We start from the raw sequence: 23,299 nt of genomic DNA on the forward strand, positions 1-23,299 counted from the left end.
GCTCCATCATAGTATCTTTCATATTACTCTGTGCATCAGGTTAGTATATATAAAGGGGAATCTAGGTGACAGCTCCATCATAGTATCTTACATATTACTCTCTACATAAGGTTAGTATATATAAAGGGGTATCTAGGTGGCAGCTCCATCATAGTATCTTACATATTACTCTGTACATCAGGTTAGTATATATAAAGGGGTATATAGGTGGGCAGCTCCATCATATTATCTTACATATTACTCTGTACATCAGGTTAACATATATAAAGGGGTATCTAGGTGGCAGCTCCATCATAGTATCTTACATATTACTCTGTACATAAGGTTAGTATATATAAAGGGGTATGTAGGTGACAGCTACATCATAGTATCTTACATATGGTATGCAATCGGGAAGCCGACTGCCTAAATACCAGTAGCCAGCTTCCCGACTGTCATATCCCGGCAAGGGTGAAATGCTGGGCGTCTACATGTAGACGCCCGCATTTCCGCATGCCAGGAGACCGGCGCCCTGCATCACGATCGTGGTGATGCCGGGCGCCGCGAGCGGACAGCCGCGGGGAGGGTTAGGTTTAGGGGTCCTTGGGGGGATTTAGGGTTAGGCACCCCCCGGGAGGGTTAGGGTTAGGCTAGAGGGAAGGAGGGTAAGGGTTAGGCACCCCCGGGTGGGACTTATGTTTAGGCAGCGGGGAAGGGGGTGGTTAGGGTTAGGCACTTAGAGGGGGGATTAGGGTTAGGCAAATGGGGGGGAAGTTAAGGTTAGGCACCCCTAAGGAGGGTTAGGGTTAGGGGGTTAGGTTAGTAGATACTCACCTATCCACTATCGGTATTTCCAGTGCTGTCGGGCTTCCGCTGCTCGGAACTCTGCTGATGTCGGGCTGCCGCTGACGGGAATCGAACCACCGGCCATGGGGCCAGTGGTTTTTCATACCAATTCCCTTACATATTACTCTGTACATCAGGTTAGTATATATAAAGGGGTATATGTAGGTGGCAGCTCCATCATAGTATCTTACATATTACTCTGTACATCAGTGTAGTAGTGACAGGATCAGTAACATGTGTTACCCATGTATGGTCATTGCATTGGATGAGTTATGTATAATCTGCATCTACTAGGGTCAGAGTTTGAGGATTGTACCATTTCCATAATAACACTAAAAGACCATGGGACGATTCAATTCAACACAACTTGAATAGCGCTGGGAGCTAGCTTCCTGACCTATTCAATTAGTGTGCTGTGTGGGCGGAGAATGCTGGTTATCGCGCCTTAACAAATGTATTAAGCCGCTTTAACCGGCATTCTCTGGCCAAATTTCCTGGGTGCGTGGATGTTAGCGCCATGCTAAGCAGGAATACAGCTGCGCGCCCAGCACTTTGGTCGGATTTCTCCTCGCATCCCCAGGGGGGTGCGAGAAGAAATCCTTAGCGTGCCCAAACAGCGCAGTGAATTGAATAGCTGCAGGTGCTCCCTCCCATGGTTATTCAACATTGCGTTGAATTGAATTCCCCCCATGTGTATTATAAAAGTATTGGTGTCTGCTGAGGGGAGAGGTCTTTTTGCTGCACATCTGACTTGGAATGGAGTCCTCCCAAGTTGGCAATGTACACAAATTTGGTGAATGGGTATGGGATGTGCTTTGGGGTAGTGGTTGTGCTATGGGAAATATGGTTAGGGGCAGTCTTGGTGGGAAGGGAGAGGGAAATGTTTGGGAATGTGGGAGTGGTGCTGCATTCTGCAGTAGGGGTACCTGATCCCACTTATGGGTAGACTTGGTGAGATTTGGGGATATGTGTGCTCCTGGGTCGTGTGTGTGTGGTCACTGGGGAGGAGGAAGTGGAGGATTGGGGGGGTTGGTTGGGAGAGGGGGAGTGGGTGTGTGCTGTTGTGGGTGTGGTGCAGGATGAAAGAAACACTGGAGGCTGGGTGGGTGGTTTATGTGACAAATATATTTATTGGTATTCGTGTATCGTTTGTGAAGAGGATAAAAGTTCTCAATTTGGAGACACAGTGCTCCTTGGAGGTTGTTGCTTCTCAGAATTGTTTGTGGGGGCATGCAGAATGCCCAGTTGGTGATGGGGTGGATGGCAGGGCAGTGTCAACAGTTTGGGGAGTATGGTTAACCCTTTCAGGGGGCTTCTTGACATGTGGTCCTACTACTGCATGCATCCCTGCTGGACCTATGGTCGACAGACTTCTCATCCGGGATGCCCTGGTAATGGTGTTCGGGGGTGCTCCCAGTATGCGGCATCCCGCACTGGTGAGGAGAGTTGGTGCTCACCTACCGGTAGGTGCCCAGGTCCTTGGTATGGATGCGGCTCACTCAATGTCCAGTTGGTTGCTGGTGTGGGTGCCAGTCCATGATAAGGTGGCTCACACCGTGGATGCAGTGCAGGTGATTGTCCTATATGCTGCGTGTGGCTGCACTTAGGATGCCTGTGGTGTGGGATCGTGGGTCCCTGTGCCGTTGATGTGTGGCCGACTGGGTGTGCTCGGACTCGACACACCAGGCTTGGTTGGGAGTTGGCATGTGGTGGGGGGTAGGACTGCGTGTATTGCACAGATGGCGGAGGCTGTGGCCAGTGTGGGGGTGTGCGTTGCCGCTGCTGCCGCTAGCGGGTGTCCAGGCGTGGATAAAGTATCGAAGTTGATGGGTTCAGGGGTTTAGTAGTTAATAGTTCAAGAGTGAGATTGGTATGCAAGAGCCTCCAACATGTTTCGGGCCGTTGGCCTTCTTCATGGAGTTACTGAACTGTGTGTAGAGCTGGGTTTATGTAGGTGGTGTCTTGATTGAGGTCCATCATGTGATAATCGATGGGCCAATCAGGGGTGTGGTGGGAGTGGCTAGATGAGATGGGCTGACAGGTGTGTGTGGAGGTGATTCATGTCCAATGGAGTATTATAGATCTGTGGGTGTGTCATAGAGGTGTGGTTGTTATGGTTACCTGTATGTTTATGTGTGTTTAGGGACGTGTGGGTGGTGGTGGTTCATGTCTAATGGGGTGGTGTGGATCCTTGGGTGTGTCAGAAAGGTTGGGAACTGTGGTTGCTATGGTTACCCATATGTATGTTTTTAATGATGTGCGGGTGCTAGTTTGACTCGTTGGGGTGAGCACCTGAGTGTGGGGGTTGGTTTGGGGGGCTTATTGCATGTGTTGTCTTGAGGGTGTGTTGCCCCACGGATTGGAATGTCTGGGGGTCTGTGGGGGTGGATGGATGTGTGGTCTCTGGGTGGTGGGGGTACTGAGTGAGCATGGGTAGGCGGAGGTGTGTCATTATTTCTTAGTGATGATTGTTTGGTGCGGTGTATTATTTGCAGTGTGTGTTTAAGTTTGTGTTGAAGGGGGTGTTTGTTGCAAGGGGCGGGTGCATGTAGAAGACTGGGTCAGAGTGTGGATTGGTTGGTGGTCGGTCCCGCAGGAAGTGGTACGTGGCATCTTTTGTTGTGTGGGGGTGCAGCACTGGGTATTTGTATTTGTCATCGACCACTATATGGTGGGCGATCTTGATGGTTATAGGTTAAGCTGTCAGTGTGTGTGTTCCATCAGTAACTTGAGTGATGCTGTGTGTCTGTGACAATGCAGTGTGTTGATGGTTGGTCGGTGTTGATTGGTTTCAGAATGCTGTGGTGTGTGTGTGTGTGTAGGTGGGGGTTCTGTGTGGTTGGTTGTTGGGGTGTCTGGTGGTTGATTGTGATTGTGTTTGGGTAGGGTGTGTCCTAGGTCTGTTGGGGGGTAGTTTGTATGTGGGGGATGGGTGTTGTGTGTTACCGAGTGTGATAGTTGAGGGTGTGTGGTATAATTGGTAGAAGTTGGGGATGAGTGTGTTCCTTTAAGCTCGATGTGGAGGGTGATGTTGTGGTGGGACAGAGTTTTTGATATGTTACTTGAATATGACAGATTGGATTTCATTGTCTATGTTGAGACCATGTGGTGTGAATGTGTTCATTGTGAATATCCATTTTAATTCTTCTTTGTTAAGTTGTTTGGTTATATCACCCCCTCTCCAGTTTTTGGTGATAGTTTTGATGCCTGTGAATTGGATGTGTTTGGGGTTACTTTGGTGTTTTTCCAGGAAGTGTAGTGGGATGCTATGGTTTTCTGATTTGTTCCTGATGTTCCTGAGATGTTCAGCTATTCTGGTTTTTAGTGGCTTAATGGTTCTGCCTATATACTGTTGGTTGCATGTGCATTTGAGTAGGTAAATTACGTGGCTGGTATTGCAGGAAATGTGTTCTTATATATTGTATTTTTTACCTGTGTTAGTGGAGGTGAATGTGGTGGTTGGCTTTGTGCTTCTATAGTCTAGAGTGTGGCAGTTGCTGCATGTGCCACAGTGATAGAAACGGGTTGGTTGCTCAGTGTCATGTTTGAGGGTGGGTGGTGGAATGTGGTTTGAAACTAATTTGTGTCACGGCCAGGGTATTTCAGCATGGCACTAGGCGGGTGTTACCTGTGAGGTCGTTGTGGTGCGGACTGTCTGGTGTCTTGTTGGGGGCTTTGGCTGCGAACGTTGTTGTGCGGGCCTGTTGTCACTCTGCACTGGTAAGGCCTGGCGGCGTCTCCGTTTCGTTTGGCATGGGCACCGCCATCTTGCCTTCTGGCCATGTGATGTGGCTGGCCAATCCTGGTGAGTCACATGTTCCCTCCGGCCAGTAACAGCACGTCATGGGGTATTTAGGAAGGGTCAGTGCCTTCCTTCTTTGCCAGTGCAACGTGTATCTCAGCCTAGCTGAGAGGGAGTTCTCTGTGCTTATCCTGTTCCTGTGAATTCGCTGTCTGCCAGTCTGCCTGTCAGCACCTAGCTCCCACTGGACTACCCCGCTTCCTCCATCACCCTTGCCCATACCTGAGTGCCTGAGCCTGCTGACATCCTGCTCATTTGCCTTAGTTCACTACCTGCATACCTGGCTTATTATTTCCTGCATCACTACCTGCATACCTTCTTGATTATTTTCAGTCTCACTACCTGCACAACTGGACAGCTCTAATTGTTTCTACTTGGACATTAACCCATTACTCCAACCACAGAACTCTTGTGCACATTTATATATTCCTGGACTTTTATTTAGTGCCATATTTTATGTCTATTCAAGCAATTATAGTTTTATTTTCAAACCCGCTTCTGTGATCGCTCCTGCTACCACCCCGGGTCCACAAACAACCTGGAACATAACTATTTGTTTTCGATGTCTGGGCCTTTTCTGTATATTATCTTGGGACGTGGTGGGAGTGTTCCTGTAAGTGTTTTGTCTCTTAGGAGCAGATTCCAGTGTTGCTGTATGATTTGTTTGATCTGTGTCACTTTGGTGTTGTATTGTGTGATGAATGGAATAGTGTCTTTCATGTGGTTTTCTTTGTTCTCTTTGTAGGTAAGTAGTGGTTTTCTTTCTTCATTGCCTATCTTTTGTAATGTATGTTGTAGTGAGTCGGTGTTGTATTTTTTCTCTGTGAATTGATGTTTGAGTTTCTCTCCTTGTTCGTAGTAATCAGTATAATACAAATCTAAAAGCAATGGTCAGTGACAGTGTTATGTTATTGTATATAAATATACATTATGGGCCTGATTCAGACCCACTCGCGAGCGGCTGTCCGCTCGCAAGTGGGTCGATGTTCTGGACTGAGCATGCGCACGACGGAGGGAGCTCTGTCGTGCGCATGCGCCAGATGCGACGAGCGAAGGAAAGTCCTTCGCTCGTTGTGTCTGATCAAAGGGGGCGTGCTGTCGATGTTGATTGACAGCACGCCCCCTTTGGTAGGCGTGCCGGGGGCGTGCCTCCCTGACGGGGGCGTTCCCACGGGAACGCCTCCCGTCAGAAGCCGGCCCACTGACATCACTAGTGATGTCAGTGGGAGTGATTTTGGCTCTGATAGAGCCAAAATCACTCCGGAGCTTGCGGTTGAAAACCTCAACCGCAGGCTCCGGCTCGCAGTTTCGATGGTCGCGATGGTCACGACCATCGCGGCCATCAAACTACACGCTCGTATAGCCTGTGGGTGGTGACCCACAGCTATACGAGCGTCCAGGAGGACGCTCCATTCTCATGGAGGCCAGCCCTCATTCAGAGTGTGTGCTCTGCTCAGAGCGTACGGCTCTGAATGAAGGCCTATGTTCCTTATACAATATAACATCTCTAATTGAATCTTTCTTACAGGACAACTGAGCAAGATCCCCACTAAGAATATTAAAAGACTCTGTGGGAAGTCACATTACTCTCTGATCAAGCCAAATAAATACGTCATTTCTTCTTACACCTCTTGAGGATTCACTAAATCTATTCTCAGTTTCAGGATAGAAGAAACATTCAAAAGCTAATTTGTTTCCCATCAAATACATGATGAGTCTCACAGGAGAGAAACTGCATCTGTGCTCTGAGTGTGACAGAAGCTTTACATGTAATTCATAGCTTCTCATACATCAGATGAGTCACACAGGAGAGAGACTGTTTTCATGTTCTGAGTGCAGCAAGTGTTATACCAAGAAGTCACATCTTGTTACACATCAGAGGAGTCACTCAGGAGAGAAACCACATCTGTGCAATGAGTGTGACAAACATTTTACACGTAATTCACAGCTTCTCATTCATCAGAGGAGTCACACTGGAGAGAGACTGTTTCCATGTTCTGAGTGCAGCAAGTGTTATACCAAGAAGTCACATCTAGTTACACATCAGAGGAGTCACACAGGAGAGAAACCACATCTGTGCAATGAGTGTGACAAACATTTTACACGTAAATCAGACGTTCTCAGACATCAGAGGACTCACACAGGAGAGAGACCATTTAAATGCTCTGAATGCAGCAAGTGTTTTATTCATAAATCAAATCTTGTTATACATCAGATGATACACACAGGAGAGAAACCATATAAATGCTCTGAATGCAGCCAGTGTTTTACCCATAAGTCAGCTCTTGATATACATCAGATGATTCACACAGGAGAGAGACCATATAAGTGCTCTGAGTGCAGCAAGTGTTTTACCCAAATACCACATCTTGTTTCACATCAGAGGAGTCACACAGGAGAGAAACCATTTTAATGCTGTGAATGCAGCAAGAGTTTTACTAGAAAGATAATATTTATTAATGACCTGATGAGTCACTCTGAGGGCCTGAATGTAGCAAGTGTTTCATCACTAAGTTATCTTGCATCACCACAATTCACACTCACCTACAGTCCCGGAAATGGGCAGGAGGCGCCCAAAAATTAGGTGGTTCTCCTGACCACACAGAAAAGTAGGCAAGACTCCCGCACCTCCATCCATCTCAAGTGCTGAATGTTTTCTCTGCACTTTATAGCGGGGGTCTGATGACGATGACACTATTGTGCCATCACGTCCCCTAATCTGCCCACTTTCTGGACCATGATGGGACCTCTCTTGCATCTTGGCTGCCCCCTCCCAGCGAAGGGGGCATGAAAGTAGACAAGTATGCCACCATGTGCATTCAAGGGAAACCATTTTTATTTCCTGAATGTGGCAAGTGTTTAATATAAATTAGACTCAATAAACACTGGAGAGGGTTTGACAAGGGGACTTGGGGGCACTTTCCCCCTGGGATGGTAGGAACTAGAGCTGCAGCATAACAACAGACATTGGGAATGGAGCTGCCAATACTGAGCTTTCTATCCAGTAGAGAGTTCCAGCAGCGCCTCTCAGTCCTGGGATTCTTCTATTATTCTAATCATTTTTATAGTCAAAACTCTGAAGTAAGAAGTGTATGGTAGGTGAGGCACTGCCTCCCCTGTCTACCTTTTCTGCACATCCCTGATCAAAACTCTCCAAATTTTTAGAACTTTATACTGCTGCACTTTTATATAATGCTCAAATAAACCCTTTGGTTCATATATGTATGTGTAAATCTGGCTTTGATACAAGCCAGTGCCTCCCCAGCCATTTACCTCACTGCATGTCACATATATACACCACAGTGTATGAAGAGAGGTGGCATTCGGAGTCTTTATAATCAAAAGGTGAACCCCAATCCATGGGAGTTTATTGTGCCAAGGGGATTTGAACATCTGTTTATAGGTAAGTATATGTTAGTGTGTTAGGTGTGTAATAAACTTGTAAAATCTTCGGCATATTTGTGCTATGTTTTTTTACAGTGAGGGTATGGGTGCCAGCTGCCTGCTGGCACTTGTAGTTCCACAACTGCCAAAAGGCAGGGATGCTGGCACCTGTATTTCCACAGTAAAAAACAATAGTTTCATTATTATCTCATCACTATTACACCTGTACCCACCTACCAGGGGTGCAGGGAAGAGCCCAGAGCTTCAGCTTAAGCCTGGGGTGCTCAAGAGAGGGAGAACCCTTTTATTTGGGGGTACCCACCTCCCCAGAAATCCCCGGCTTGTGCTCACTAGTTTGGAGTGTTAATGCTTTGGTGCTGGTGCTGTTGTTAAAAATAGAGGGGATCCCTACTCGTTTTTTCCCCCATATTTTAGAAACAAGGACTGCATCAGGAACCCAGGCTGGTTTGGCTTTGGGGGAGAATCCCACATAGTTTTTTAAAAAAAGATAACCATTAATTTACCAAAATCCAATAGAGAATCAGTTTTTTAAGATGCACTCTTATCCTTAACTAACACTCTGTCTAAAAACATTTTTTTTTGCATATTCATTAAAAAACAAGTATCCTCTTGTTCCTTTATATAGTTATAGGAGTACTGATGTCCTACTCTATATATAGTATTGAATAAAATGAGAACTGTATGTCCTTAAACAAAATATAATGTATAGAGATATAGGGGTCTATTAAGTAAGCAGTGTTAAGAGACAGAGTGAAAATAGATAAGGTGCCAACCCATCAGCTCCCAACTGTCATTTTTCAAACACAGCCTGTGAGATGACAGTTGGGAGATGATTGGCTGGCACCTTATCACTTTTCACTCTGTCTCCTAACACTGCTTAGTAAATAGACCCCATAAAGTGATAAAGAAAAGAAAATTATGTGAATAAAGAGATAATAATATCTCAACTGTGTGCTGTCTTTATTCATAAATATAATACATATAAATATAATACAGTCTATCCACTGTATGTGCCTCCAAAGGTAAGTCTGTTATTTCAAGCTTGATACATTGTTACATTGTTAAATTGGAAACAAAATTTACATCAACTGTAGAAAATCACCTAATCTCTGAGACAAGTTGGTCCACAGCCATTTTACTAACAAAAAGAGGCAGTACTAATGTAAAGGGCTATTTTAGGTGTGGAAGATGTAAGGCAAGTCATTTTGTGCAACCTAAGAAGCACAATCTTAATAGATACAGGAAAAACATCAAGATTTGTGACTTCATTAATTGTTCAACACAAGGTGTAATTTATTGCTCGCCTTGTCCTTACAATCTAAAATATTTTTGGGATGACTAAGAGACAATTTAGGAAATTAATTATAGAACATGTAGGGAATATAAAAAATACCCAGAGGCATCATCAGTACATGAAATAACTCACAAGCATCAGAGGGGGGATATCAACAAAGAACTGAAACGAGAATCAAGATATATTTTTCTTCTGGATAGCCTTACACCATTGGGTCTCAATTAAAAAATTCATTATTCAGCCTTTTTATAAATATTTATTTATTAACAGTTTCTTTTATAGTGCTGCATATTCCGTTGCGCTTTGCAATTGTAAGCATTAATAGAAGAAAACAGGATAATAACAGACACATATAGAGGTAGGAAGGCCCTGCTCGCAAGCTTACAATCTATAGGGAAATAGGCATTGATACACAAGGATAGGTGCTATATATTGCATTTTGGTCCAGCCAGAATGCAGAGTTTCTTGGTTGGCTGCATGATCCAGTCACACAGGAATGTTGACCAAATGTCATGAGGATGTGAGAGAAAGACAATGTGTGAGATTGTGTGTGGACTGTAAAAGGGGATGTAATTAGATATGGAAGCTATGAAGGTTATGTGGGAGGTTCTGGAATCTGATAAGCTTGCCTGAAGAGGTGAGTTTTCAGGGAACGCTTGAAGGATTGGAGACTAGAGGAAAGTCTTATTGTGCGAGGTAAGTTATTCCATAGAGTGGGTGCAGCGTGAAGAAAGTCCTATAACCGTGAATGGGATCAAGTAATGCATGAGGATGAGAGACGCAGGTCTCGTGCTGAGCGGAGAGGTTGGGTTGGGAGATATTTTGAGATGAGTGAATAGATGTATGTTGGTGTGGTTTGGTTAATAGCCTTATGTGTAAGTGAAAGTATTTTGTATTGAATACGGTAGAAATCTGGCAACCAATGGAGGGACTGATAGAGTGGGGCAGCAGAAGAAGAACATTTTGCAAGGAAGATAAGCCTTGCAGCTGCATTCATAATGGATTGTAATGGTGATAGCCTGTTTTTGGAAAGACCAGTAAGGAGGCTATTGCAATAGTCATTGTGGGAAATAATAAGTGCATGGATTAGAGTTTTTGCAGTGTCTTGTGTGAGATATGGTCGAATTTTGGATGTTTTTTTAAATGTATATAACATGATTTTGAGACAGATTGAATATGGGGAACAAAGGACAGTTCAGAGTCAAGGATGACTCCAATGCAGAGAGCTTGTGGGGCGGGGTGGATGGTCAAGGTATCAACAGTGATAGAGAGATCAGGTTGGTAACTGTTATTGGCCGGTGGAAATATAATTAATTCTGTTTTAGAAATATTAAGTTTCAGGTGGCGAGATGACATCCAAGATGAAATGGCAGAAAGACATTCAGTGACACGGACCAATACAGATGGAGATAAATCTGGAGAGGATAGGTTGATTTGAGTATCATTAGCATACAGATGGCACTGAAATCCAAAAGAGCAGATTAGTTTGCCAAGAGAGGTGGTTTAGATTGAGAATAGTAAAGGACCTAAGACAGAGCCTTGCGGTACTCCAACTGATAGAGGTAGCGAAGAGGAGGCAGAATCAGAAAAACGAACAGTAAAAGCGATCAGATAGGTAGGAAGAAAACCAAGAAAGAGCTGTGTCCTTAAGACCTAGGGATTGCAGTGTTTGTATGAGAAGAGAGTGGTCAACAGTGTCAAAAGCAGCAGAGAGATCTAGAAGAATTAGGAGTGAGTAATGGCCTTTGGCCTTGGCAGTGACAAGATCATTTACTACCTTAGTCAGTGCTGTCTCTGTGGAGTGTTGGGAACGAAAGCCGGACTGAAGTGGGTCCAATAAATTGTGTGAGTTAAGAAAGTGTGAGGCAGGTGTAGACAAGTCTCTCAGGTAACTTGGAGGGGCATGGGAGCTGGGAGATAGGATGGTAATTTGAGAGACTATTAGGGTCAGAATTTTGTTTTTTCAGAATGGGAGAAATCACTGCACGTTTGAACAGTGATGGAAAGTTGCCAGTAGAGAGAGATTACAGATTTTAGTTAGGGTTGGGATAAGCAAAGGAGACAGAGCTTTACTAATTTGTGAGGGTATAGGATCTAGAGGAGAGGTAATAGAGTAGGAGGATGAGAAGACTGTAGATACTTCATCTTTGTTTGTGAGATCAAATTAAGAGAATGTGCCAGAGGGTTCAGGTAGGAAATTGAGGAGGCCACTAGCTGAGGAAGTGCCTACCATTTCATTTCGGATCTTATCAATCTTGTCCCTAAAATAGGAAGCAAGATCTTGTGCACAGATAGTAGCAGGTGGTTTGGGTGATGGAGACGGCAAGAAGCAGTTTAAATGTATTAAAAAGTTGCTTGGGGTTAGAAGCTTGAGCAAAGATTACAGATTGGAAATATGTTTGTTTGGCAGTGTCCAGAGCAGTATGATAAGAGTTGTAGATAGTCTTATATGTGAGGAAGTCACTTGGAGTATGGGACTTTCGCCACTGATGTTCAACTTTATGCGAGAGTTTTTGTAGATGCCTTGTTAAGCTAGAATGCCACGGTTGACGTCTAACTCTATGTGGTGTGTGATGAGTAGATGGAGCTACTTCATCGAGGGCTTTTTCTAGAATCTGGTTTAGGTGTGATGCAGCAGTCTCAGGAGAAGTGAATGTAGAAATTGGTGAAAGTTGTTGTTGTAGAGAGGTAGATAGTTGTTGAAGGTTAATGGAATTAATATTTCTATGGGTTTTAGGTTTAGGTTTGGTTGATTTCAATGATGTTGATGTAATGGAGGAGAGTGTGCAGGTGATAAGGTTGTGATCTGAGAGAGGGAATGGAGCATTAGTGAAATCAGAAACTGAGCATAGTCTGGTGTATACATATCAAGACAGCGGCCCTCCTGATGAGTAGAGGAGTCAGTCCATTGGGAGAGGCCAAGAGAGGAGGTTAAAGAGAGTAGTTTGGAGGCATGAGGAGATTGTGGACTGTCAATGGGGATATTGAAATCACCCATAATGTTGGTGGAGATGTCTGAGGATAGAAAGTGAGGGAGCCAGGCAGAAAAGTGTTCCAGAAATTGTTGAGGTGGCCCAGGTGGGCGATAGATAACAGCAACTTGCAGAGAGAAAGGGGTGAAAGTCCTGATAGAATGTACTTCAAATGATGTAAATGTGAGTGAAGGTACCTGTGGGAGAATTGTGTATGTGAAAGATTGGGAGAGTAATATTCCTACCCCACCTCCTTTATAATTACCAGGCCTGGAGGTGTGTGAGAAGTGTAGGTTACCATGTGAAAGTGCAGCAGGGGAGACAGTGTCTGATTGTGTAAGCCATGTTTCTGTTATTGCCAGAAGGTTGAGGTTGGTTGAAATAAAGAGGTCGTGGATGGATGTTAGCTTATTGCAGACAGAGCGTGCATTCCATAAGGCACATTTTAGTGACTTGGATGGTGAAGGGAGGCATGCAATGTTTATGAGGTTAGCTGGATTTATAGTTCATTGTGGGTGTGGAATGTGGGTTGGGCCTGGATTTGGTTATATGTCACCAGCTAATAGAAGCAGCAGGAGAGAGAAATAAATATAATTGTTGGATTTGTCCGAAAGATTTTTATGGCCATAGGTTGTGGATGTTACTGTCAGTGTGTATAGATAAGTTAAAAGCTCATGTGTGTTCATAAGTTGTGAGTAGATTAATGAGGTAGCAATATGTACAGAAGGGTGAGCTTCAGGAAGAGTAAAGGATGTAGTAGCCTTAGAGCTGATTCCATGAAATGAGATTATAAAAATAAGTTTTTGATACATTGTCTTTTTTGTATTTGGAAAAAATAAAATTTTCTAAGTAATGGGTTTGTAATTACCTGGTCTTCAATGTTGTTCAACTGTTTTTTAACTGTTCAGAAAGCACACTTGATTTTAACCACTTAATGCATAACCACATCAAGCTGCTACCTTCAGCAAGCTGCCCTAAGACTGAATGTTAAGAAATAGTATGCCTGATTAAGACACTAGCTTACATCTCAGCCACTTGGTCAGCTTGTGGAAATGCAGATTGATCAGTGGACATATATGGATTATAATAGAATATTCACATTATAAGCATACTTACCAGCCAAATCTGGAATGATAAATCTGCATCTATTAGAACTAATATAGTCATGCAATAATGAAGCTGTTATATATTCATGTGGATGATTAAAATTCTATATGAAATGTTCTTTGGTGCAATAGAAATACTAGTATAATATATATTCACATAGGGTTTAGGTGACAATATAAGGGTTATGTGTAATTTTAGGTATTTCTAACACATATTGGCCCTCATTCAGAGGCAGTCACAAGAAGCGACCGCTCGTTCTGAATGAGGGCGGCTGCTTGTATATTTTAGTGCGACCTCCTGGTCGCTAGCTAAGCTGTGGGTTACCACCCACAGCTTTAGCGACCAACCAGGTTGATGGTCACAATGGTCAAGACCATCGCGACCATCAGGGCTTGAACCATATTTATAATATGTACAAAACTTAATTTTGATAGAATTATTGTCACAATTTTTGCACTTAGACAATTCTTCACTTTTTTAAATTTTGTAGGGTAATATATAATTTTTTTTCATCTTATTTGACACTAGGGGGTAAATTTACTAATAATCGAGTTTGGTCAAGTTAGCAATCTCTGGAGAGTTTTTCCACAAATGTACTAATGTAAAACTCAGGGGAGAAATCTCCTTTGCTAGGGGAAAATACTGGAGAGTTGGCAAACTCACCATTGGCTAAACTTGAGAACCTTTTCACTAGTGAAGATAGGATTCGGGAATTTACCAAGATGAGAGTTTATAAACTCTCATGAGAATGGACAACTCTCCTGTAAAAATTTGTGAAATCAATTTACCTGCCTGTGAGCTACAAGTTTGGCAGAAACATTCATAGATCAGTGTGATCTATGTATGTTTCTGCCTATAAATTGTAAGTAAAGGGTTAAATTAAAATGACATAGGGTCCCACCAAAAGCATAAATAGCCCCGGACTGCAAGTACAGTCCCGGTTCCTAAAATTATGGGGAACAAATGAGTATGGTTCCACTGTGATTTAGGAACCAGCACCTAGCTGCAGGACCAGTCCTGGTTTTACACATAGGGAGAAAACATACGTAGGGGTCCCCCTATATTAAAAACCTGCACTGGACTCAATCCAACCGGGGTGTAATGCCAAAGCCAGGAGACCCTATGGAACACACACATACATGAAAAACCTGCACCTACCACATGAGAGGTCCACCTAAGAGCTCACACCCATAAGGGTGTAGGTGGCAGATAACATCTATCCTTCTGTACTGGGGCAGGATTACAAAAAGCTGTTTTATGCTATATATGTAATGACTTGCACATTGTTTTATATATTTATACCTCTGTTGATATACCAAGAATTAAATATTCAGGTATAAGAATCATGGGCTGCCATGGGGATTTTATTTTATTGGTAATATTCCAAACATAAACAAAGGGGGATTTGAAGAGTAACTAGAAGGTTGTGTTTGACCAACAGCTAATATTGCAATAAATGCCCTTAAGTGGTGGTCAAAGTTGTAGCACAGCAAAGGTTCCCTTTTTCTTCCATTTCGATTTATAGGTCCTCTACTAGCAGAGGTCCACCTAATTGGTGTAGCGTGAAATAAGGGTTCATTATATATATATATATATATATATATATATATATGAAAAAAAATAATTGGCAGGCGCTCACAGTACATGTATGATGAAATAGAGCAGTCCTAGCTCAACACCACTATGCAACAAGTGCAGGGTGTATAGCACTAGTGTCCAAATGATAAGACCGCAGCTCCCTCCTGTGTATAGAGTCCTGGATCCCACAGGATGAATTCTAATGGAAGCAAGAACAAAACAAGGAGGGGCGCTACATAGTGCATAAAAGTTTTAATTTCAACAAATATAAAGGACATAAAAGTCACAATGAGATTGGGCTCGTACCATATAAATAGCCTCTGTGGGCTGGTTACCACCTGACATAAACAATTAAGACCCAGGCAGTCACCAACCGTCGTCTTATGGACTTTCTAGAGCAAACAAGCCACGCTGAACGCCACCACTGGAGGCTGGAGTGTGCCGATGTCACGGGGACCAAGGTAGCCGGAGGAGACGTCGGGTGGTGCACAGTCGCGTCACTAAGGCTGTACCCTAATGCGTTTCGTCAGATGACTTCGTCAGAGGGCTGGCCTTAGTGACGCAGGGCAACGTTCTTAACCCGGTATTCCACCAATCAGCCCGTCTACTGGGCGGTCTTTAAAAACATAAACAAAGCACGCCCATATGATCGGCACATGCATTGAAATGTACATACTTTGTAAAATTTATCAGTTCGCTCATCAATATAAATTTAACCCCATACATAAAAGGTATATGTGACATATACTCAAAAACAGTGTTAATTCAACACAGTAAATAGCAGGTAATAACATCCCGTTATAAAAGCAAATCCATAAAACATAATATCAGAAAGGCACTGACAGACTTAATCTGAATACTACTACACACCAAATAAAAGATGTATAAAATATATATAATATATATAAAAAAATGAAGAAAAAGAAGAAAAAGAATTATATATATACCAGTCTCTAATCAATAAAGGGAGTGATCTCATATCCTTCATTGAGACCAAAGGGTGACAGTGTATTTAACATGAGAATCCAAAAGGTTTCTCTTTTGAGTAATGTTTTTTCTCTGTCTCCCCCTCTCCTACTTACAGGGACATGTTCTATCCCTTGGATTTTCATACCAGAAGGATTACAGGCATGACATAATTTAAAATGTCTCGACACACTATGATTCATAACCCCATTCTTTATATTGCGCATATGTTCCAATATGCGTATTTTAAGCATACGTTTTGTCTTTCCAATATATCTCATTCCACAAGGGCAAATGATAAGATAAATAACGAATGTGGAGTTACAATTAATAAAACTCTTAATAACTCTATTCGGACAATCTGACCCATTTTCAACAATTCTGGACCCCTTTTTTATAAATGGACAAACCTTGCATTTACTACACGGAAAACATCCAGAGAGTTCTAAAAAAGTTTTAAAGGTCTGCTCATTTACCCCTTTACCATCCAACTGACTTTTAGAAATAATGGATTTAATATTCCTAGCCTTCCTGAAAACTAAATTTGGATATTCAGGTAAATGGCTAGCTAATACTGGGTCCAGTTTTAGAATGTGCCAATTATTTTTTTCAATTTTCATCAGTTCTTTATCAGAATTGTGATATTGAGTAATGAAGCGACAATCAGCACCCTTGTTTTCATCAGGCTTACAAAATTTTTTATTTTGTAAAAGACTAGTGGAGTCCCTTGCTTTTTTCATAGAGGAATCAATCATTTTATCAGGGTAACCTCTCTCATGAAATCTTGCTCTATATATTTGAGCTTGTTCATCAAACTTCACTAGATCTGAACAATTTCTGCTCAACCGTGAAAATTGAGAGAAAGGATGTTTTCTTTCCATCTAGGTAAATGGCAACTAGAATAATCTAAATAGCTATTACTATCTACATGTTTGAAATGAATATAAGATTCAATAGTTTGTACTATAGGAAAATTCTCAACATTTAGCATTAAATCCAGAAATTCAATCTTTTTTGGGTCAAAATGGGATGTGAACTTTAAACTGAACAAATTGTTATTTAGATTTGCAACAAATTTGTTGAATTCAGCCTCACTACCCCTCCAAATGATTATAATGTCATCAATATAACATTTGAATAACACAATGTGTTCCATCATATTATCCACAAGTGTACAATTTTCCCATTCTCCCATGTAAATATTCGCTAAGCTTGGCACACAAGTCGTGCCCATAGCCGTGCCACAGGCTTGAAGGAACCAGTCCCCCAAAAAATCAAAATAATAAAATTTCAACACAAAATGTAAACAATCACATATAAAATTTACAAGATCATCCGAAATATTTGCATCATCAGACAACCTTTTCCGAGCTGCACTAATATCTTTTTCATGCGGGATCGCTGTGTACAGCGATTGAACATTGATGGTTCCCCATTTAAACTCATTTTCCCAGTCACACATCATTCAACATTTGTAACACATAAGTAAAGTCTTGCACATACGATGGTAAATCAGGTACATATTTTTAATGAATACGTCAACATACTCTGACACTCTAGATGTTAGGTACCAAATGCCAGCCACTATAGGGCAGCCAGGTGGTTGAGTAAGATGCTTATACAATTTTGGGAGGTGATAAAACGTAGCAGTATTAGGTGAAGAGTTATATATATATTTAAATTCCTCCATTGATAATACCTTATTATCCAATCCACTTTTTAGGAGTTTATATAAAGCCTCAACAAAGGGAACTGTAGGATCTTTTTCAAGTTTAATATATGTTTTTGGTAGAGGCAAAAGTGGAGGCCAGCTGTGGGGGATCCAGGTGAGACATGGAAGGGGTACAGGGTGTCAAACACATAGGGATAAGGAGTACATGGTGTCACACACAAACACACACAGGGGCAGGGGGTACAGAGTGTCACACACACACAGTAGTAGGGGTACAGGGTGTCAAACACACACACAGGGGTAAGGGGTACAGGGGGTCACTCACACACAGGGGTAAGGGGTACAGGGTGTCACACACACTGGGGTAGGGGGTACAGGGTGTCACACACACAGGGATAGGTGGTACAGGGTGTCAAACACACACACAATGGTAAGGGGTATAGGGTGTCACCCACACACACAGGGGTAGAGTGTACAGGGTGTCACACACACAGGATTATGGGGTACAGGGTGTCTCACACACAGGTGTAGGGGGTACAGGGTGACACACACAAAGGTAGGGGGTACAGGGTGTCACACAAACAGAGGTAGGGGGTACAGGGTGTCACACACAGAGGTAGGGGGTACAGGGTGTCACACATAGGGGTAGGAGGGTACAGGGTGTCACAGACAGGGGTAGGGTGTACAGGGTGAAACACAAAGGGGTAGGGGGTAATGGGTGACACACAAATAGGGGTTGGGGTTACAGGGTGTCACTCACATGTTTATGGGGTTCAGGGTGTCACACACACTCGAGTAGGGGATACAGGGTGACACACACAGGGGTAGGTGGTACAGGGTGTCACAGACACACACAGGATTAGGGGGTACAGGGTGTCACACACACAGGGGTAGGGGGTACGGGATGTCTCACACACAGGGATAGGGGGTACAGGGAGACACACACAGGGGTAGGGGTTACAGGATGACACACACACAGGGATAGGGGGTACATGGTGACACACACAGGGGTAGGGGGTATAGGGTGACACACACAGGGGTGGGGGTACAGGGCTTCCCGGACACTCACCGCTCTACCCTCCAATCCACCTCGGCACCGGAGCTGCCTCCTCTGTCAGGTTCAGGCCCAGCCCGGTAGAGGCTGAAGGGGAGGCCAGTTGCAGGGAAATCCAGGCTGGACACGGGCTCATCGATCGTCTACACAGACCGATGGTGCCTCCTGGCCGGTAATGTATTAAGTGTGATGCCTGGGGCACGGCCGAGTCATGAGACACCATGGGGAACTGTGCCCAGGAGAGGAAGGCCAAGCTCTGCTTCACTCCGTAGGGTGGCTGCTGGAGCAGGAGGGTGCCATTGCTGCTGGGGGAAGGGCAGCTCAGATCTCTGGCATCACCCGCTCTCTCCCCGGATACAGGGACCCCTGTAGGCAGCACTCTGGGGTCAGTCAGCGGGGGTGCTGGGCTCTTGTGGACCCTGGTGGGGTGTGGTGGGGGCCCTTTTCTCAGCTTTCTGGCCCATCAGACCTGGCCCTGTATAGCCCCGGGGTCTCTGCTGTCATCGCTGGGCATCTCCTCCTGGAAAAATCAGTATCAGGGGAGGGAGCATCTATTCGGGCTAAAAGGCAGCCACGTTTGTACACCCATGTGAAGCCACAGTATAAACACCCTCTGCTGGAGGCTCCAACTGTGGCCAGGTCTGATGGGCCAGAGAGCTGAGAAAAGGGTCCCCACAGCACCCCACCAGGGGCCATAGGAGCCCAGCACCCCCTGCTGAGTGACCCCAGAGCGCTACCCACAGGGCATGCTGTATCCTGGGAGAGAGCGGGTGATGCCGGAGATCTGAGCCGCCCTCCCCTCAAAACCTATTGAATTTCTGCCACTCAAACTCCAAAAAGCAATGAAATTACTGTCAATAAGGCTGACGCCTTAATGGACGTGTTCCTTGCGCAATACAGATATGGTATGCCATCACACCCTGTGGTTAACTGCGTATTCAGCACTCTCACAGAATGAGATTGCTGTCACTCAGAAAATGGTGGAGCTGCTAATTCACAAAATTGTGTGCTCATTGGAATACACACATGCAGTCTATGCAACTGAGGTCTGAGCAGAAAATAAAGCTGTGCAGATAGGATAAAAGTGGTGTGGATGGGGGGAGGAGACACAACTGCATGGATAGGTGAGACACAAAGCATGTAGAGGAAGGAAGGTTAAGCAGTATAGAGGGGGGTAGCCAAAGTAATGCAGATGTGGGGAAACAGTGGCATGGTTTGGGGGGACAGCGATGTAGATGGGGGAAGAGAGTGGCATGGACATGGGAAGACAGAGTAGTGCATATGGGTAAATACAGATTGGTGCTGATAAGGGAATACAGACTAGCACAAATAGGAGAACACACAATAGTAGGTATTGGGGAAGACAGATTAGTGTGGATGGGTAGGAAGACAGAGTACTGCAGGTGGGGGGAGGAGACAGAGTTGCACAGTTTTGGGGGACAGAGTGGTGCAGATGGAGGAAGAAAGAGCGCCACAGTGGAAAGGAAGACAGCAGCGTGGCTTAGGTGAAGGCCATGGTGCAGAAGGAAACAGAGTGGCCCGGATGCAGGGCGGTGCAGATGGAGAAAGATAGACAGATTGGTGTGGATGAGAGAACACAGACTGCCATATTTCGGAGACCACACAGCAGTTGGGATTGGGGAAGACAGATTAGTGTGGATAGGGAGGAAGACAGAGTGGTGCGGGTGGTGGGGGGAGACAGAGTTGCACGGTTGGGGGATCAGAGTAGTGCAGATGGAGGAAGAAAGAGAGCCACAGATGAGAGAAAGACAGCAACATGACTGTGGAGAAGGCACGGATGCAGGGCAGTGCGGCTGGGGAAAAACATTGGTGCGGATGAGGGAACACAGACTATCACAGTTGGGAGACCACACAGCAGTAGGGATTGGGGAATATATAGCAGCATGGAGGCATATAGGGGAAGAAAGTGTACATGCATAGACAGAGTATGATATTTTTAAAAATAAGGGACCTGAAGGTGTATTCTAAATGAGATAAATGTATGCAGTTAGAAGGATGTTGGAAGCCAGTGAGATTGTTTTGGTGATCAAATGGAAAAATTGTGGGCACTGAGTGGGATGTGGGAGCCACTTAACTGCTTTGACCTCAGTTACATAGACTGCATGTGTGTATTCCAATGAGCACACAATTCTGTGAATTAGCAGCTCCACCATTTTGTGAGTGACAGCAATCTCATTCTGTGAGAGTGCTTTATCTGCAGTTAACCACAGGGTGTGATGGCATACCATATCTGTATTGCACAAGGAACATGTCCATTAAGGCGTCAGCCTTAATGACAGCAATTTAATTACTTTTTTAAGTTTGAGTGGCAGAAAATCAATAGGTTTTGTGAATTTTCAGATCATGTCTAAGCTGCCTTAATTGGACATGTGAAACTGTAAGGTTTTTTGCCTATGGAATTTTATATATATATGTTAGAGATGAGCGGTTCGGATTCTGTGGAATCCAAACCGCTCCGAACATAGGGGATCTGAGTCCACCCGAACGCACTCATGAGCTCCATCTTCCGGCTCCCTCCTCGTCACGTGGCAGCAGAGCGGACAGCGCTGGAGCGGGGATATAGGTAAGGTTTTTTTATGTGTGTATGGGGGCCTGCTAATGGAGGAGCCTACTACTGGGGGAGCATAATACAGGGGGCCTGCTACTGGGGGGCCTACTAGTGGGGGGCATACTACAGGGGGCCTGCTACTGGGGGGTATACTACAGGGGGCTTGCTTATGGGGGCATACTACTGGGGGGGCCTGCTAATGGGGGGCATATTACTGGGGGGGGCATACTACTGGGGGCCATACTACTGGGGGGCATACTACTACTGGGGGCACTGCATAGGGGGCCCTACTACTAAGGGGACTGCATAGGGGGCACCACTACTGGGGGCATTGTGTAAGGGACACTATTGCTGTGGGCATTGTATAAGTGGCACTACTACTGTAAGCATTGTATAAGGGGCATTACTACTGTGGGCTTTGTATAAGGGTCACTACTGTGGTCATTGTGTAAAAGGGTCACTACTGTGGGCATTGTGTAAAAGGGGAACTACTGTGGGCATTGTGTAAAATGGGCACTACTGTGGGCATTGTGTAAAAGGGGTCACTACTGTGGGCATTGTTTAAAAGGGGCACTACTGTGTGTCATAACATAAATAAGAGTCACTACTTTATGGTGTAATGTGAATCAGGGGCAATATGTGCGGTGTAATGTGAATAAGATTGTGCAATGTGACTCCTAGGGCCAAAGCCCACTTTGTAAACAAGTACTGTGATTCTGCTGGCCGTACCCCACTGGGTGGGTGCACTACTTTTCATTTCTGCCACTGCTGTGTGGCAATGTGTCATAGATGTGCTTTATACTGTGGTGTCTGTGTCGTTGTGCCGCTGCTTTGTCACTTAGTAACCAGTCAGCTCAATGCAACCTTTGGCAAAAAATGTCGAAAACAATATTATAAGCTGTGAGGTGGTCTAAATTGACTGGAAATTAATGTTATTGAGGTTAATAATACTCTAGGAAGAAAAAAAAGACCAATTTATGTGATTTTAGCTTTTTCTGTCAATTTTTGTAAAAAAATCCAAATCCAAATCTAAAGCCAGTCACCGCAGTTTGGCAAATCCAAATCCAAAGCCAGCCGACGAATTAGAACCAAATCCATATCCGGCAAAAATGTTTCGGCGCACATACTCCAAATTTACATCAATGTTTCAGTGCTATATGTTAAAGGTCTTTCTTTCATCAGGGTAAATGGTATGACACACGTCTGATTATTTATAGTTACACCACAAGTGGTCAGACACCGGCATCCATCACAGACACAACTTCACTGACGTCACAGTCTAATTAAGTGCAAACCATCACCAATATATGCAGCATATACTGTAATATCAGATGTAACAAATATAAAATTATAAATACACCAACAACAGGTCAAATTTTGAACAAATAAAAGCCGGGGTGTTTCATATGTACTAACGATGTAAGCAGGCGATACCTTTCATCATCTCTTACACTTGTAGCAAGTTCTATGTGAGCAAGACTGAGCACACTGTAACAGAACGTATGGCTGTGCATAGGAGCAGTATTAGTGTGTGTGTCTGTACAGTACATGGTGGCTGCTTGCCTATTAATCTGTCATGTTACAGGCTGTGTTTGAAAAATGACAGGAGCTGATTAGTATGTACTTTCTCTCTCCATGCTTAGTACATCTGCCCTGCCCTAACAATGTGTGTAATGTGATACAGTGTACTTGGGCTGTTTCCTCTGCTGCTGCTCTGTGCTCTCAGCCTCTCACACCAACCATACATTCCTGCAGGCTCACATCATTTCCTGTGACTGGCATATAGATCTTTGGTGCACACATCTGTGGACATATAAAGACTGCTGAATGCAGCATATTACACGCGTTGCTATAATATATAAAGAAGATCCTTCTGTAGGTGAGTAAGACAGCAGCTAATCACTTTATTGGGGCATAATTAAGATCCTAGAGGGGATCAAATCCTGACTTACATTGTACTGCTGCTGATTGCTGTATTAATCTTACAGTGGATTAGAAATATTTCTTCTGCTTTCATAAGATGTGTGAGTCAGTGCCTCTCTGTGTGTCCCCCAT

The 23,299-nt window shown here is 44.1% G+C and overlaps 1 pseudogene; it reads left to right on the forward strand.

The window, feature by feature from the left end:
• LOC148505881 (uncharacterized) overlaps positions 1–23,299 on the forward strand; it is an 82,845-nt pseudogene that overhangs the window by 40,785 nt on the left and 18,761 nt on the right.

Source organism: Taudactylus pleione, unplaced genomic scaffold, assembly GCF_031769625.1.
Source record: "Taudactylus pleione unplaced genomic scaffold, aTauple2 ptg000435l, whole genome shotgun sequence".
Classification (NCBI taxonomy): Eukaryota; Metazoa; Chordata; class Amphibia; order Anura; family Myobatrachidae; genus Taudactylus; species Taudactylus pleione.